This window comes from Equus asinus, chromosome 6 (genome assembly GCF_041296235.1).
Source record: "Equus asinus isolate D_3611 breed Donkey chromosome 6, EquAss-T2T_v2, whole genome shotgun sequence".
NCBI lineage: Eukaryota > Metazoa > Chordata > Mammalia > Perissodactyla > Equidae > Equus > Equus asinus.
The window spans coordinates 23199733-23214862 of NC_091795.1; positions in this window are offsets into that span (position 1 = coordinate 23199733).

Genomic DNA, 15130 nt, shown 5'->3' on the forward strand with positions numbered 1-15130 from the left:
GCTGGGTTCTTAACATCGTTCTTTCATTTTATGGAAGTGATAACCATTCTGGATGGAATACACTGAAATGTTTGAAAAGACTTGTATGAAGATACTCCTAAATAGCTACAAGCAATCTGGTTACACCACAGTGTTCTTTCATTTAATAAACTTTATCTATATTCTCCTATAGCTGTAGTGAAATGTTTTATATCATATATGAAAATGTTCCTACAGCTACCTGCAAGCTGGGATCAGCACACTGACTTTTCATTGTAATAAAGTGATAGTTACTTTGTATGGCATACACTGAAATGTCAGAAAAGACTTATATGAGTGTATTTCTAAAGAGATACAAGCAAGCTGGTTTCACAATAGTGATCTTTCATTGAATTAATGTAATAGATATTCTGTCGCACATGTTGTGAAATTTTCAATAAATCTTACATGAAAATGTTACTATAAGTCTACCTGAAAGCTGAGTTAAGTACAATGTTTTTTCATTTTAAGAAAGTATAGCTGTTCTCTATGGCTCATACTGAAATGCGAGAAAAGACTTACGTGAAGATGTTCCTTAAAAGCTACAAGGAAGTTGGTTTCACCACAGCATTCTTTCAATGTGTGAATGTTATAGATATTCCATCATGCCCGTAGTGAAATGTTTGATAGGACTTATTTGAAGATTCCCCTAAACAGCTGCAAGCAAGGTGTTTTCACCACAGTGTTCATTCAGAAAATGAATGTTATACGTATTCTGTCATGCCTCAAGAGAACTATTTGATGTCTTATGTGAGAGTGTTCCTGAAGAGCTACAAGCAAGCTTTTTCAACATAGTGTGGTTTCCTTGAATGAATGTTATGGATATCAGGTTGCGGCCGTAGAGAAACGTTTGATAAGGCATAAATGAAATGCTCATAAAGAGCCACTGGTTTCATCAGAACGTTCTTTCTGGATATGGAAGTGATAGCCATTCTGTAGGCATAATGAAGTGTTTGAAGAGCCTTATACGAAGACATTCCCAAGGCGCCAGAAGTAATCTGGCTTCACCACAGTGTTCTTTCAGTGAACGAGTGTTATAGATAGTCTGTCATGCCTGTAGTGAAATGTTTAATAAGTCTTATATGAAGAGGTTTCAAACAGCCGCCAGCAAGCCGGGTTTAGCACAGTGTCCTTTAACTGTAAGTAAGTGAGAGCCATTCTGTATGGCATATACTTAAATGTTAGAGAGGTCTTATATGAAGATGTTCCTAAATAGAATCCCACAAGATGTGTTCAGGACAGAATAATTTCATCATAAGATAGTGACAGCCATTTAGTATGGCATATACAGAAATGCTGAAAAGGACTTAAATGAAGATCTTCCTTAACAGTAAAACCAAGCCACTTTCACCATCGTGTTCTTTCATTGAATGGATGTAATAGATATTCTGTCACGCCTGTAGTTAAATGTTCAATAGGTCTTATAAAAAAATACTCCTAATAATCTACCTGAAAGCTATTAAACACAACCTTCTTTCCTTGTAAGAAGGGTATGGCCATGCTGTATGCCATATACTGAAATGCTTGAAAAGCTTTATATGAAGATGTTCCTCAACAGTTACAAGAAAACTGCTTTCATCCCTGTGTTCATTCAATGAGTGAATGTTTAGAGAGTCTGTCATTCCTGCAAAGGAATGTTTAATAAGTCTTACATGAAGATGTTTCTAAACAGCTACAAGGAAATTCTTTTAAATATAGTGTTATTACATTGAATAAACATTAAAGATATCCCGTCATGACTGTAGGCAAATGTCTGATAAGACTTGAACAAAATATTAATAAACAATTACTTGCAAGCTGGGTTCATCACAGGATTCTTTTCTGGCTATGGAGATGATAGCCATTCTGTATGGCATAAAGTGATATGTTTGAAGAGCCTTTCATTTCTATTCTTAAACAGCTAACAAGCAAGATGGTTTCTTCACAGTGTTCTTTCAGTGAATGAATGTTCTAGATATTGTCACGTCTGTGGTGAAATATTTGATATGTGATGTTCCTAAACAGCTACCTATAAACTGGATTCAGCATGTGCTCTTTCATTTTGTGAAAATGATAGTCGCTCTGTGTGGAATATACTTAAGTATTTGAAGCGTATTATGTGCAGATGTTCCTCAACAGTGAAAAGAAGATGGTTTTTGCATAATTTTCTTTCAGATAACAAATGTTATAGACATTGTCACATCTGTAGTCAAATGTTTGATATGATTTATGTGAAAATATCCCTAAACAGCTACCTGTTGGCTTGATGAAGCACAATGCTCTTTCATTGTAAGAAAGTGTTAGCTGTTCCATGTGGCATCTACTGAAATGTTTGAAATGTCATATGTGAAGATGTTCCTTAAGAGCTACTTGCTAGGTGTTTTCAAGACAATGTTCTTTCAGTGAATGAATGTTACAGATAGTCTATCACACCCGTAGTGAAATGCTGGATAAGTTTTATGAAGATGTCCCTAAGTAGCTACAAGCAAAATGGTTTCACAACAGTGTTCTTACAGACATTGAATGTTATAGATATTCTGTCATGCCTGTAGTGAAATGTTTGATAAGACTTGCATGAACACTTACATGAAGATGTTTCTAAACAGCCACAAGCAGGCTTTTTCAGCACAGTATTTCATTGAATGAATGTGATAATTATCACATTGTGGCTGCAGAGAAACGTTTGATAAGACACACACAAAATGTTCATAAATAGCACGTGCCAGCTGGTTGCATCACAATGTTGTTTAATTTCATGGAAGTGATAATCATTCTGTATAGCATATGATGTGTTTGAATAGCCTTATATAAAGATAGTCCTAAAAACTTATGAGCAATCTGGTTTCACCAGAGTGTGTTCCTCAGTGAATGAATCTTACAGAGATTCTGTCAGAGCAGTAGTGACATGTTTGGTGTTTTGTATGAAGAAATCCTAAATGGCTTCCTGCAAGATGAGTTCAACACAGTGTTATTTCATTTTAAGAAAATGATAGTCATTCTGTTTGGCATAAACTGAAATATTAGAAAAGCCTTATATCAAGATGTTCCTAATTAGCTACCAGCAATCTGGCTTCACAATAGGGTTCTTTCATTGAATGGATGTAATAGATACTTTGTAGTGAAATGTATGATAAGTCTCTTATGAAAAGGTTCCTAAACAGCTGCCTGCAATCTGGCTTCAGCACATTATATCATTGTCTCAAAGTGATATTCATTCAGTATGTCTTATATGGAAATGCTTGAAATGGTGAACATGAAGAAGTTTCTAAATATATACAAGCAAGATTGTTTCTCCACAGTTTTCTTTCTGTGACTGAATGTTATGTATAGTCTGTCACGACTATTGTAAAATGTTTGATAAGTCTTATGTAAAAACGTTCCTAGATAGCTACCTGTGAGCTCTATTTAGCACAGTGTTCTTTCATTGTAGGAAAATGATACCCATTCATTATGGCATATACTGAAATGTGAGAAATGTCTCAAATACACATGTTCCTAATAATAGCTTCAAGATGCTTTCACCACAGAGTTCTTTCAGTGAAACAGTATTGCAGATATTCTGTGACACTTGTAGTGAAGTGTTAGTTAAAACTTACTTGCAAGCTGGATTCAGCACAGTGTTTCTTTCATTGTTTGAAACTCATATTCAATCAGAACAGCAAATATTGAAATGGTTATAATGACTAATATGAAGATGATCCTTAATGGCTGCAAGTAAGATGGTTTCACCACAGTTTTCTCTCAGTGAACAAATGCTATATATATTCTGTCCCACATGCAATGAAATGTTTGTTAAGTCTTATATGAACATGTTCCTAAACAGCTACCTGCAAACTGGGCTTAGAACAGTGTTCTCACATTGTTAGTAATTGATAGGTCATCTGTAGGGCATATGCTGAAATGTTTGAAATGTCTTATGTGAATATGCCCCTAAACAGCTGTAAGCACATTTGTTTCACCAGAGTTCCTTTAGTGTATGAATCTTATGGCTATTTTTCAAGTCTGTAGTGTAATTTTTTAAGTATTTTATGACGTTCTTCCTAAACAGATACTAGGAAACAAGGGTTCAGCTCATCCTTCTTTCCTTGAGTGAATATTAAAATTATTCTGTCATGACCATAGCGCAATATTTGTTAAGACTTATAAAAAGATATTTCTAAAAAGCAACTTTCCAGCTGGGTTCTTAACATCGTTCTTTCATTTTATGGAAGTGATAACCATTCTGGATGGAATACACTGAAATGTTTGAAAAGACTTGTATGAAGATACTCCTAAATAGCTACAAGCAATCTGGTTACACCACAGTGTTCTTTCATTTAATAAACTTTATCTATATTCTCCTATAGCTGTAGTGAAATGTTTTATATCATATATGAAAATGTTCCTACAGCTACCTGCAAGCTGGGATCAGCACACTGACTTTTCATTGTAATAAAGTGATAGTTACTTTGTATGGCATACACTGAAATGTCAGAAAAGACTTATATGAGTGTATTTCTAAAGAGATACAAGCAAGCTGGTTTCACAATAGTGATCTTTCATTGAATTAATGTAATAGATATTCTGTCGCACATGTTGTGAAATTTTCAATAAATCTTACATGAAAATGTTACTATAAGTCTACCTGAAAGCTGAGTTAAGTACAATGTTTTTTCATTTTCAGAAAGTATAGCTGTTCTCTATGGCTCATACTGAAATGCGAGAAAAGACTTACGTGAAGATGTTCCTTAAAAGCTACAAGGAAGTTGGTTTCACCACAGCATTCTTTCAATGTGTGAATGTTATAGATATTCCATCATGCCCGTAGTGAAATGTTTGATAGGACTTATTTGAAGATTCCCCTAAACAGCTGCAAGCAAGGTGTTTTCACCACAGTGTTCATTCAGAAAATGAATGTTATACGTATTCTGTCATGCCTCAAGAGAACTATTTGATGTCTTATGTGAGAGTGTTCCTGAAGAGCTACAAGCAAGCTTTTTCAACATAGTGTGGTTTCCTTGAATGAATGTTATGGATATCAGGTTGCGGCCGTAGAGAAACGTTTGATAAGGCATAAATGAAATGCTCATAAAGAGCCACTGGTTTCATCAGAACGTTCTTTCTGGATATGGAAGTGATAGCCATTCTGTAGGCATAATGAAGTGTTTGAAGAGCCTTATACGAAGACATTCCCAAGGCGCCAGAAGTAATCTGGCTTCACCACAGTGTTCTTTCAGTGAACGAGTGTTATAGATAGTCTGTCATGCCTGTAGTGAAATGTTTAATAAGTCTTATATGAAGAGGTTTCAAACAGCCGCCAGCAAGCCGGGTTTAGCACAGTGTCCTTTAACTGTAAGTAAGTGAGAGCCATTCTGTATGGCATATACTTAAATGTTAGAGAGGTCTTATATGAAGATGTTCCTAAATAGAATCCCACAAGATGTGTTCAGGACAGAATAATTTCATCATAAGATAGTGACAGCCATTTAGTATGGCATATACAGAAATGCTGAAAAGGACTTAAATGAAGATCTTCCTTAACAGTAAAACCAAGCCACTTTCACCATCGTGTTCTTTCATTGAATGGATGTAATAGATATTCTGTCACGCCTGTAGTTAAATGTTCAATAGGTCTTATAAAAAAATACTCCTAATAATCTACCTGAAAGCTATTAAACACAACCTTCTTTCCTTGTAAGAAGGGTATGGCCATGCTGTATGCCATATACTGAAATGCTTGAAAAGCTTTATATGAAGATGTTCCTCAACAGTTACAAGAAAACTGCTTTCATCCCTGTGTTCATTCAATGAGTGAATGTTTAGAGAGTCTGTCATTCCTGCAAAGGAATGTTTAATAAGTCTTACATGAAGATGTTTCTAAACAGCTACAAGGAAATTCTTTTAAATATAGTGTTATTACATTGAATAAACATTAAAGATATCCCGTCATGACTGTAGGCAAATGTCTGATAAGACTTGAACAAAATATTAATAAACAATTACTTGCAAGCTGGGTTCATCACAGGATTCTTTTCTGGCTATGGAGATGATAGCCATTCTGTATGGCATAAAGTGATATGTTTGAAGAGCCTTTCATTTCTATTCTTAAACAGCTAACAAGCAAGATGGTTTCTTCACAGTGTTCTTTCAGTGAATGAATGTTCTAGATATTGTCACGTCTGTGGTGAAATATTTGATATGTGATGTTCCTAAACAGCTACCTATAAACTGGATTCAGCATGTGCTCTTTCATTTTGTGAAAATGATAGTCGCTCTGTGTGGAATATACTTAAGTATTTGAAGCGTATTATGTGCAGATGTTCCTCAACAGTGAAAAGAAGATGGTTTTTGCATAATTTTCTTTCAGATAACAAATGTTATAGACATTGTCACATCTGTAGTCAAATGTTTGATATGATTTATGTGAAAATATCCCTAAACAGCTACCTGTTGGCTTGATGAAGCACAATGCTCTTTCATTGTAAGAAAGTGTTAGCTGTTCCATGTGGCATCTACTGAAATGTTTGAAATGTCATATGTGAAGATGTTCCTTAAGAGCTACTTGCTAGGTGTTTTCAAGACAATGTTCTTTCAGTGAATGAATGTTACAGATAGTCTATCACACCCGTAGTGAAATGCTGGATAAGTTTTATGAAGATGTCCCTAAGTAGCTACAAGCAAAATGGTTTCACAACAGTGTTCTTACAGACATTGAATGTTATAGATATTCTGTCATGCCTGTAGTGAAATGTTTGATAAGACTTGCATGAACACTTACATGAAGATGTTTCTAAACAGCCACAAGCAGGCTTTTTCAGCACAGTATTTCATTGAATGAATGTGATAATTATCACATTGTGGCTGCAGAGAAACGTTTGATAAGACACACACAAAATGTTCATAAATAGCACGTGCCAGCTGGTTGCATCACAATGTTGTTTAATTTCATGGAAGTGATAATCATTCTGTATAGCATATGATGTGTTTGAATAGCCTTATATAAAGATAGTCCTAAAAACTTATGAGCAATCTGGTTTCACCAGAGTGTGTTCCTCAGTGAATGAATCTTACAGAGATTCTGTCAGAGCAGTAGTGACATGTTTGGTGTTTTGTATGAAGAAATCCTAAATGGCTTCCTGCAAGATGAGTTCAACACAGTGTTATTTCATTTTAAGAAAATGATAGTCATTCTGTTTGGCATAAACTGAAATATTAGAAAAGCCTTATATCAAGATGTTCCTAATTAGCTACCAGCAATCTGGCTTCACAATAGGGTTCTTTCATTGAATGGATGTAATAGATACTTTGTAGTGAAATGTATGATAAGTCTCTTATGAAAAGGTTCCTAAACAGCTGCCTGCAATCTGGCTTCAGCACATTATATCATTGTCTCAAAGTGATATTCATTCAGTATGTCTTATATGGAAATGCTTGAAATGGTGAACATGAAGAAGTTTCTAAATATATACAAGCAAGATTGTTTCTCCACAGTTTTCTTTCTGTGACTGAATGTTATGTATAGTCTGTCACGACTATTGTAAAATGTTTGATAAGTCTTATGTAAAAACGTTCCTAGATAGCTATCTGTGAGCTCTATTTAGCACAGTGTTCTTTCATTGTAGGAAAATGATACCCATTCATTATGGCATATACTGAAATGTGAGAAATGTCTCAAATACACATGTTCCTAATAATAGCTTCAAGATGCTTTCACCACAGAGTTCTTTCAGTGAAACAGTATTGCAGATATTCTGTGACACTTGTAGTGAAGTGTTAGTTAAAACTTACTTGCAAGCTGGATTCAGCACAGTGTTTCTTTCATTGTTTGAAACTCATATTCAATCAGAACAGCAAATATTGAAATGGTTATAATGACTAATATGAAGATGATCCTTAATGGCTGCAAGTAAGATGGTTTCACCACAGTTTTCTCTCAGTGAACAAATGCTATATATATTCTGTCCCACATGCAATGAAATGTTTGTTAAGTCTTATATGAACATGTTCCTAAACAGCTACCTGCAAACTGGGCTTAGAACAGTGTTCTCACATTGTTAGTAATTGATAGGTCATCTGTAGGGCATATGCTGAAATGTTTGAAATGTCTTATGTGAATATGCCCCTAAACAGCTGTAAGCACATTTGTTTCACCAGAGTTCCTTTAGTGTATGAATCTTATGGATATTTTTCAAGTCTGTAGTGTAATTTTTTAAGTATTTTATGACGTTCTTCCTAAACAGATACTAGGAAACAAGGGTTCAGCTCATCCTTCTTTCCTTGAGTGAATATTAAAATTATTCTGTCATGACCATAGCGCAATATTTGTTAAGACTTATAAAAAGATATTTCTAAAAAGCAACTTTCCAGCTGGGTTCTTAACATCGTTCTTTCATTTTATGGAAGTGATAACCATTCTGGATGGAATACACTGAAATGTTTGAAAAGACTTGTATGAAGATACTCCTAAATAGCTACAAGCAATCTGGTTACACCACAGTGTTCTTTCATTTAATAAACTTTATCTATATTCTCCTATAGCTGTAGTGAAATGTTTTATATCATATATGAAAATGTTCCTACAGCTACCTGCAAGCTGGGATCAGCACACTGACTTTTCATTGTAATAAAGTGATAGTTACTTTGTATGGCATACACTGAAATGTCAGAAAAGACTTATATGAGTGTATTTCTAAAGAGATACAAGCAAGCTGGTTTCACAATAGTGATCTTTCATTGAATTAATGTAATAGATATTCTGTCGCACATGTTGTGAAATTTTCAATAAATCTTACATGAAAATGTTACTATAAGTCTACCTGAAAGCTGAGTTAAGTACAATGTTTTTTCATTTTCAGAAAGTATAGCTGTTCTCTATGGCTCATACTGAAATGCGAGAAAAGACTTACGTGAAGATGTTCCTTAAAAGCTACAAGGAAGTTGGTTTCACCACAGCATTCTTTCAATGTGTGAATGTTATAGATATTCCATCATGCCCATAGTGAAATGTTTGATAGGACTTATTTGAAGATTCCCCTAAACAGCTGCAAGCAAGGTGTTTTCACCACAGTGTTCATTCAGAAAATGAATGTTATACGTATTCTGTCATGCCTCAAGAGAACTATTTGATGTCTTATGTGAGAGTGTTCCTGAACAGCTACAAGCAAGCTTTTTCAACATAGTGTGGTTTCCTTGAATGAATGTTATGGATATCAGGTTGCGGCCGTAGAGAAACGTTTGATAAGGCATAAATGAAATGCTCATAAAGAGCCACTGGTTTCATCAGAACGTTCTTTCTGGATATGGAAGTGATAGCCATTCTGTAGGCATAATGAAGTGTTTGAAGAGCCTTATACGAAGACATTCCCAAGGCGCCAGAAGTAATCTGGCTTCACCACAGTGTTCTTTCAGTGAACGAGTGTTATAGATAGTCTGTCATGCCTGTAGTGAAATGTTTAATAAGTCTTATATGAAGAGGTTTCAAACAGCCGCCAGCAAGCCGGGTTTAGCACAGTGTCCTTTAACTGTAAGTAAGTGAGAGCCATTCTGTATGGCATATACTTAAATGTTAGAGAGGTCTTATATGAAGATGTTCCTAAATAGAATCCCACAAGATGTGTTCAGGACAGAATAATTTCATCATAAGATAGTGACAGCCATTTAGTATGGCATATACAGAAATGCTGAAAAGGACTTAAATGAAGATCTTCCTTAACAGTAAAACCAAGCCACTTTCACCATCGTGTTCTTTCATTGAATGGATGTAATAGATATTCTGTCACGCCTGTAGTTAAATGTTCAATAGGTCTTATAAAAAAATACTCCTAATAATCTACCTGAAAGCTATTAAACACAACCTTCTTTCCTTGTAAGAAGGGTATGGCCATGCTGTATGCCATATACTGAAATGCTTGAAAAGCTTTATATGAAGATGTTCCTCAACAGTTACAAGAAAACTGCTTTCATCCCTGTGTTCATTCAATGAGTGAATGTTTAGAGAGTCTGTCATTCCTGCAAAGGAATGTTTAATAAGTCTTACATGAAGATGTTTCTAAACAGCTACAAGGAAATTCTTTTAAATATAGTGTTATTACATTGAATAAACATTAAAGATATCCCGTCATGACTGTAGGCAAATGTCTGATAAGACTTGAACAAAATATTAATAAACAATTACTTGCAAGCTGGGTTCATCACAGGATTCTTTTCTGGCTATGGAGATGATAGCCATTCTGTATGGCATAAAGTGATATGTTTGAAGAGCCTTTCATTTCTATTCTTAAACAGCTAACAAGCAAGATGGTTTCTTCACAGTGTTCTTTCAGTGAATGAATGTTCTAGATATTGTCACGTCTGTGGTGAAATATTTGATATGTGATGTTCCTAAACAGCTACCTATAAACTGGATTCAGCATGTGCTCTTTCATTTTGTGAAAATGATAGTCGCTCTGTGTGGAATATACTTAAGTATTTGAAGCGTATTCTGTGCAGATGTTCCTCAACAGTGAAAAGAAGATGGTTTTTGCATAATTTTCTTTCAGATAACAAATGTTATAGACATTGTCACATCTGTAGTCAAATGTTTGATATGATTTATGTGAAAATATCCCTAAACAGCTACCTGTTGGCTTGATGAAGCACAATGCTCTTTCATTGTAAGAAAGTGTTAGCTGTTCCATGTGGCATCTACTGAAATGTTTGAAATGTCATATGTGAAGATGTTCCTTAAGAGCTACTTGCTAGGTGTTTTCAAGACAATGTTCTTTCAGTGAATGAATGTTACAGATAGTCTATCACACCCGTAGTGAAATGCTGGATAAGTTTTATGAAGATGTCCCTAAGTAGCTACAAGCAAAATGGTTTCACAACAGTGTTCTTACAGACATTGAATGTTATAGATATTCTGTCATGCCTGTAGTGAAATGTTTGATAAGACTTGCATGAACACTTACATGAAGATGTTTCTAAACAGCCACAAGCAGGCTTTTACAGCACAGTATTTCATTGAATGAATGTGATAATTATCACATTGTGGCTGCAGAGAAACGTTTGATAAGACACACACAAAATGTTCATAAATAGCACGTGCCAGCTGGTTGCATCACAATGTTGTTTAATTTCATGGAAGTGATAATCATTCTGTATAGCATATGATGTGTTTGAATAGCCTTATATAAAGATAGTCCTAAAAACTTATGAGCAATCTGGTTTCACCAGAGTGTGTTCCTCAGTGAATGAATCTTACAGAGATTCTGTCAGAGCAGTAGTGACATGTTTGGTGTTTTGTATGAAGAAATCCTAAATGGCTTCCTGCAAGATGAGTTCAACACAGTGTTATTTCATTTTAAGAAAATGATAGTCATTCTGTTTGGCATAAACTGAAATATTAGAAAAGCCTTATATCAAGATGTTCCTAATTAGCTACCAGCAATCTGGCTTCACAATAGGGTTCTTTCATTGAATGGATGTAATAGATACTTTGTAGTGAAATGTATGATAAGTCTCTTATGAAAAGGTTCCTAAACAGCTGCCTGCAATCTGGCTTCAGCACATTATATCATTGTCTCAAAGTGATATTCATTCAGTATGTCTTATATGGAAATGCTTGAAATGGTGAACATGAAGAAGTTTCTAAATATATACAAGCAAGATTGTTTCTCCACAGTTTTCTTTCTGTGACTGAATGTTATGTATAGTCTGTCACGACTATTGTAAAATGTTTGATAAGTCTTATGTAAAAACGTTCCTAGATAGCTATCTGTGAGCTCTATTTAGCACAGTGTTCTTTCATTGTAGGAAAATGATACCCATTCATTATGGCATATACTGAAATGTGAGAAATGTCTCAAATACACATGTTCCTAATAATAGCTTCAAGATGCTTTCACCACAGAGTTCTTTCAGTGAAACAGTATTGCAGATATTCTGTGACACTTGTAGTGAAGTGTTAGTTAAAACTTACTTGCAAGCTGGATTCAGCACAGTGTTTCTTTCATTGTTTGAAACTCATATTCAATCAGAACAGCAAATATTGAAATGGTTATAATGACTAATATGAAGATGATCCTTAATGGCTGCAAGTAAGATGGTTTCACCACAGTTTTCTCTCAGTGAACAAATGCTATATATATTCTGTCCCACATGCAATGAAATGTTTGTTAAGTCTTATATGAACATGTTCCTAAACAGCTACCTGCAAACTGGGCTTAGAACAGTGTTCTCACATTGTTAGTAATTGATAGGTCATCTGTAGGGCATATGCTGAAATGTTTGAAATGTCTTATGTGAATATGCCCCTAAACAGCTGTAAGCACATTTGTTTCACCAGAGTTCCTTTAGTGTATGAATCTTATGGATATTTTTCAAGTCTGTAGTGTAATTTTTTAAGTATTTTATGACGTTCTTCCTAAACAGATACTAGGAAACAAGGGTTCAGCTCATCCTTCTTTCCTTGAGTGAATATTAAAATTATTCTGTCATGACCATAGCGCAATATTTGTTAAGACTTATAAAAAGATATTTCTAAAAAGCAACTTTCCAGCTGGGTTCTTAACATCGTTCTTTCATTTTATGGAAGTGATAACCATTCTGGATGGAATACACTGAAATGTTTGAAAAGACTTGTATGAAGATACTCCTAAATAGCTACAAGCAATCTGGTTACACCACAGTGTTCTTTCATTTAATAAACTTTATCTATATTCTCCTATAGCTGTAGTGAAATGTTTTATATCATATATGAAAATGTTCCTACAGCTACCTGCAAGCTGGGATCAGCACACTGACTTTTCATTGTAATAAAGTGATAGTTACTTTGTATGGCATACACTGAAATGTCAGAAAAGACTTATATGAGTGTATTTCTAAAGAGATACAAGCAAGCTGGTTTCACAATAGTGATCTTTCATTGAATTAATGTAATAGATATTCTGTCGCACATGTTGTGAAATTTTCAATAAATCTTACATGAAAATGTTACTATAAGTCTACCTGAAAGCTGAGTTAAGTACAATGTTTTTTCATTTTCAGAAAGTATAGCTGTTCTCTATGGCTCATACTGAAATGCGAGAAAAGACTTACGTGAAGATGTTCCTTAAAAGCTACAAGGAAGTTGGTTTCACCACAGCATTCTTTCAATGTGTGAATGTTATAGATATTCCATCATGCCCGTAGTGAAATGTTTGATAGGACTTATTTGAAGATTCCCCTAAACAGCTGCAAGCAAGGTGTTTTCACCACAGTGTTCATTCAGAAAATGAATGTTATACGTATTCTGTCATGCCTCAAGAGAACTATTTGATGTCTTATGTGAGAGTGTTCCTGAACAGCTACAAGCAAGCTTTTTCAACATAGTGTGGTTTCCTTGAATGAATGTTATGGATATCAGGTTGCGGCCGTAGAGAAACGTTTGATAAGGCATAAATGAAATGCTCATAAAGAGCCACTGGTTTCATCAGAACGTTCTTTCTGGATATGGAAGTGATAGCCATTCTGTAGGCATAATGAAGTGTTTGAAGAGCCTTATACGAAGACATTCCCAAGGCGCCAGAAGTAATCTGGCTTCACCACAGTGTTCTTTCAGTGAACGAGTGTTATAGATAGTCTGTCATGCCTGTAGTGAAATGTTTAATAAGTCTTATATGAAGAGGTTTCAAACAGCCGCCAGCAAGCCGGGTTTAGCACAGTGTCCTTTAACTGTAAGTAAGTGAGAGCCATTCTGTATGGCATATACTTAAATGTTAGAGAGGTCTTATATGAAGATGTTCCTAAATAGAATCCCACAAGATGTGTTCAGGACAGAATAATTTCATCATAAGATAGTGACAGCCATTTAGTATGGCATATACAGAAATGCTGAAAAGGACTTAAATGAAGATCTTCCTTAACAGTAAAACCAAGCCACTTTCACCATCGTGTTCTTTCATTGAATGGATGTAATAGATATTCTGTCACGCCTGTAGTTAAATGTTCAATAGGTCTTATAAAAAAATACTCCTAATAATCTACCTGAAAGCTATTAAACACAACCTTCTTTCCTTGTAAGAAGGGTATGGCCATGCTGTATGCCATATACTGAAATGCTTGAAAAGCTTTATATGAAGATGTTCCTCAACAGTTACAAGAAAACTGCTTTCATCCCTGTGTTCATTCAATGAGTGAATGTTTAGAGAGTCTGTCATTCCTGCAAAGGAATGTTTAATAAGTCTTACATGAAGATGTTTCTAAACAGCTACAAGGAAATTCTTTTAAATATAGTGTTATTACATTGAATAAACATTAAAGATATCCCGTCATGACTGTAGGCAAATGTCTGATAAGACTTGAACAAAATATTAATAAACAATTACTTGCAAGCTGGGTTCATCACAGGATTCTTTTCTGGCTATGGAGATGATAGCCATTCTGTATGGCATAAAGTGATATGTTTGAAGAGCCTTTCATTTCTATTCTTAAACAGCTAACAAGCAAGATGGTTTCTTCACAGTGTTCTTTCAGTGAATGAATGTTCTAGATATTGTCACGTCTGTGGTGAAATATTTGATATGTGATGTTCCTAAACAGCTACCTATAAACTGGATTCAGCATGTGCTCTTTCATTTTGTGAAAATGATAGTCGCTCTGTGTGGAATATACTTAAGTATTTGAAGCGTATTCTGTGCAGATGTTCCTCAACAGTGAAAAGAAGATGGTTTTTGCATAATTTTCTTTCAGATAACAAATGTTATAGACATTGTCACATCTGTAGTCAAATGTTTGATATGATTTATGTGAAAATATCCCTAAACAGCTACCTGTTGGCTTGATGAAGCACAATGCTCTTTCATTGTAAGAAAGTGTTAGCTGTTCCATGTGGCATCTACTGAAATGTTTGAAATGTCATATGTGAAGATGTTCCTTAAGAGCTACTTGCTAGGTGTTTTCAAGACAATGTTCTTTCAGTGAATGAATGTTACAGATAGTCTATCACACCCGTAGTGAAATGCTGGATAAGTTTTATGAAGATGTCCCTAAGTAGCTACAAGCAAAATGGTTTCACAACAGTGTTCTTACAGACATTGAATGTTATAGATATTCTGTCATGCCTGTAGTGAAATGTTTGATAAGACTTGCATGAACACTTACATGAAGATGTTTCTAAACAGCCACAAGCAGGCTT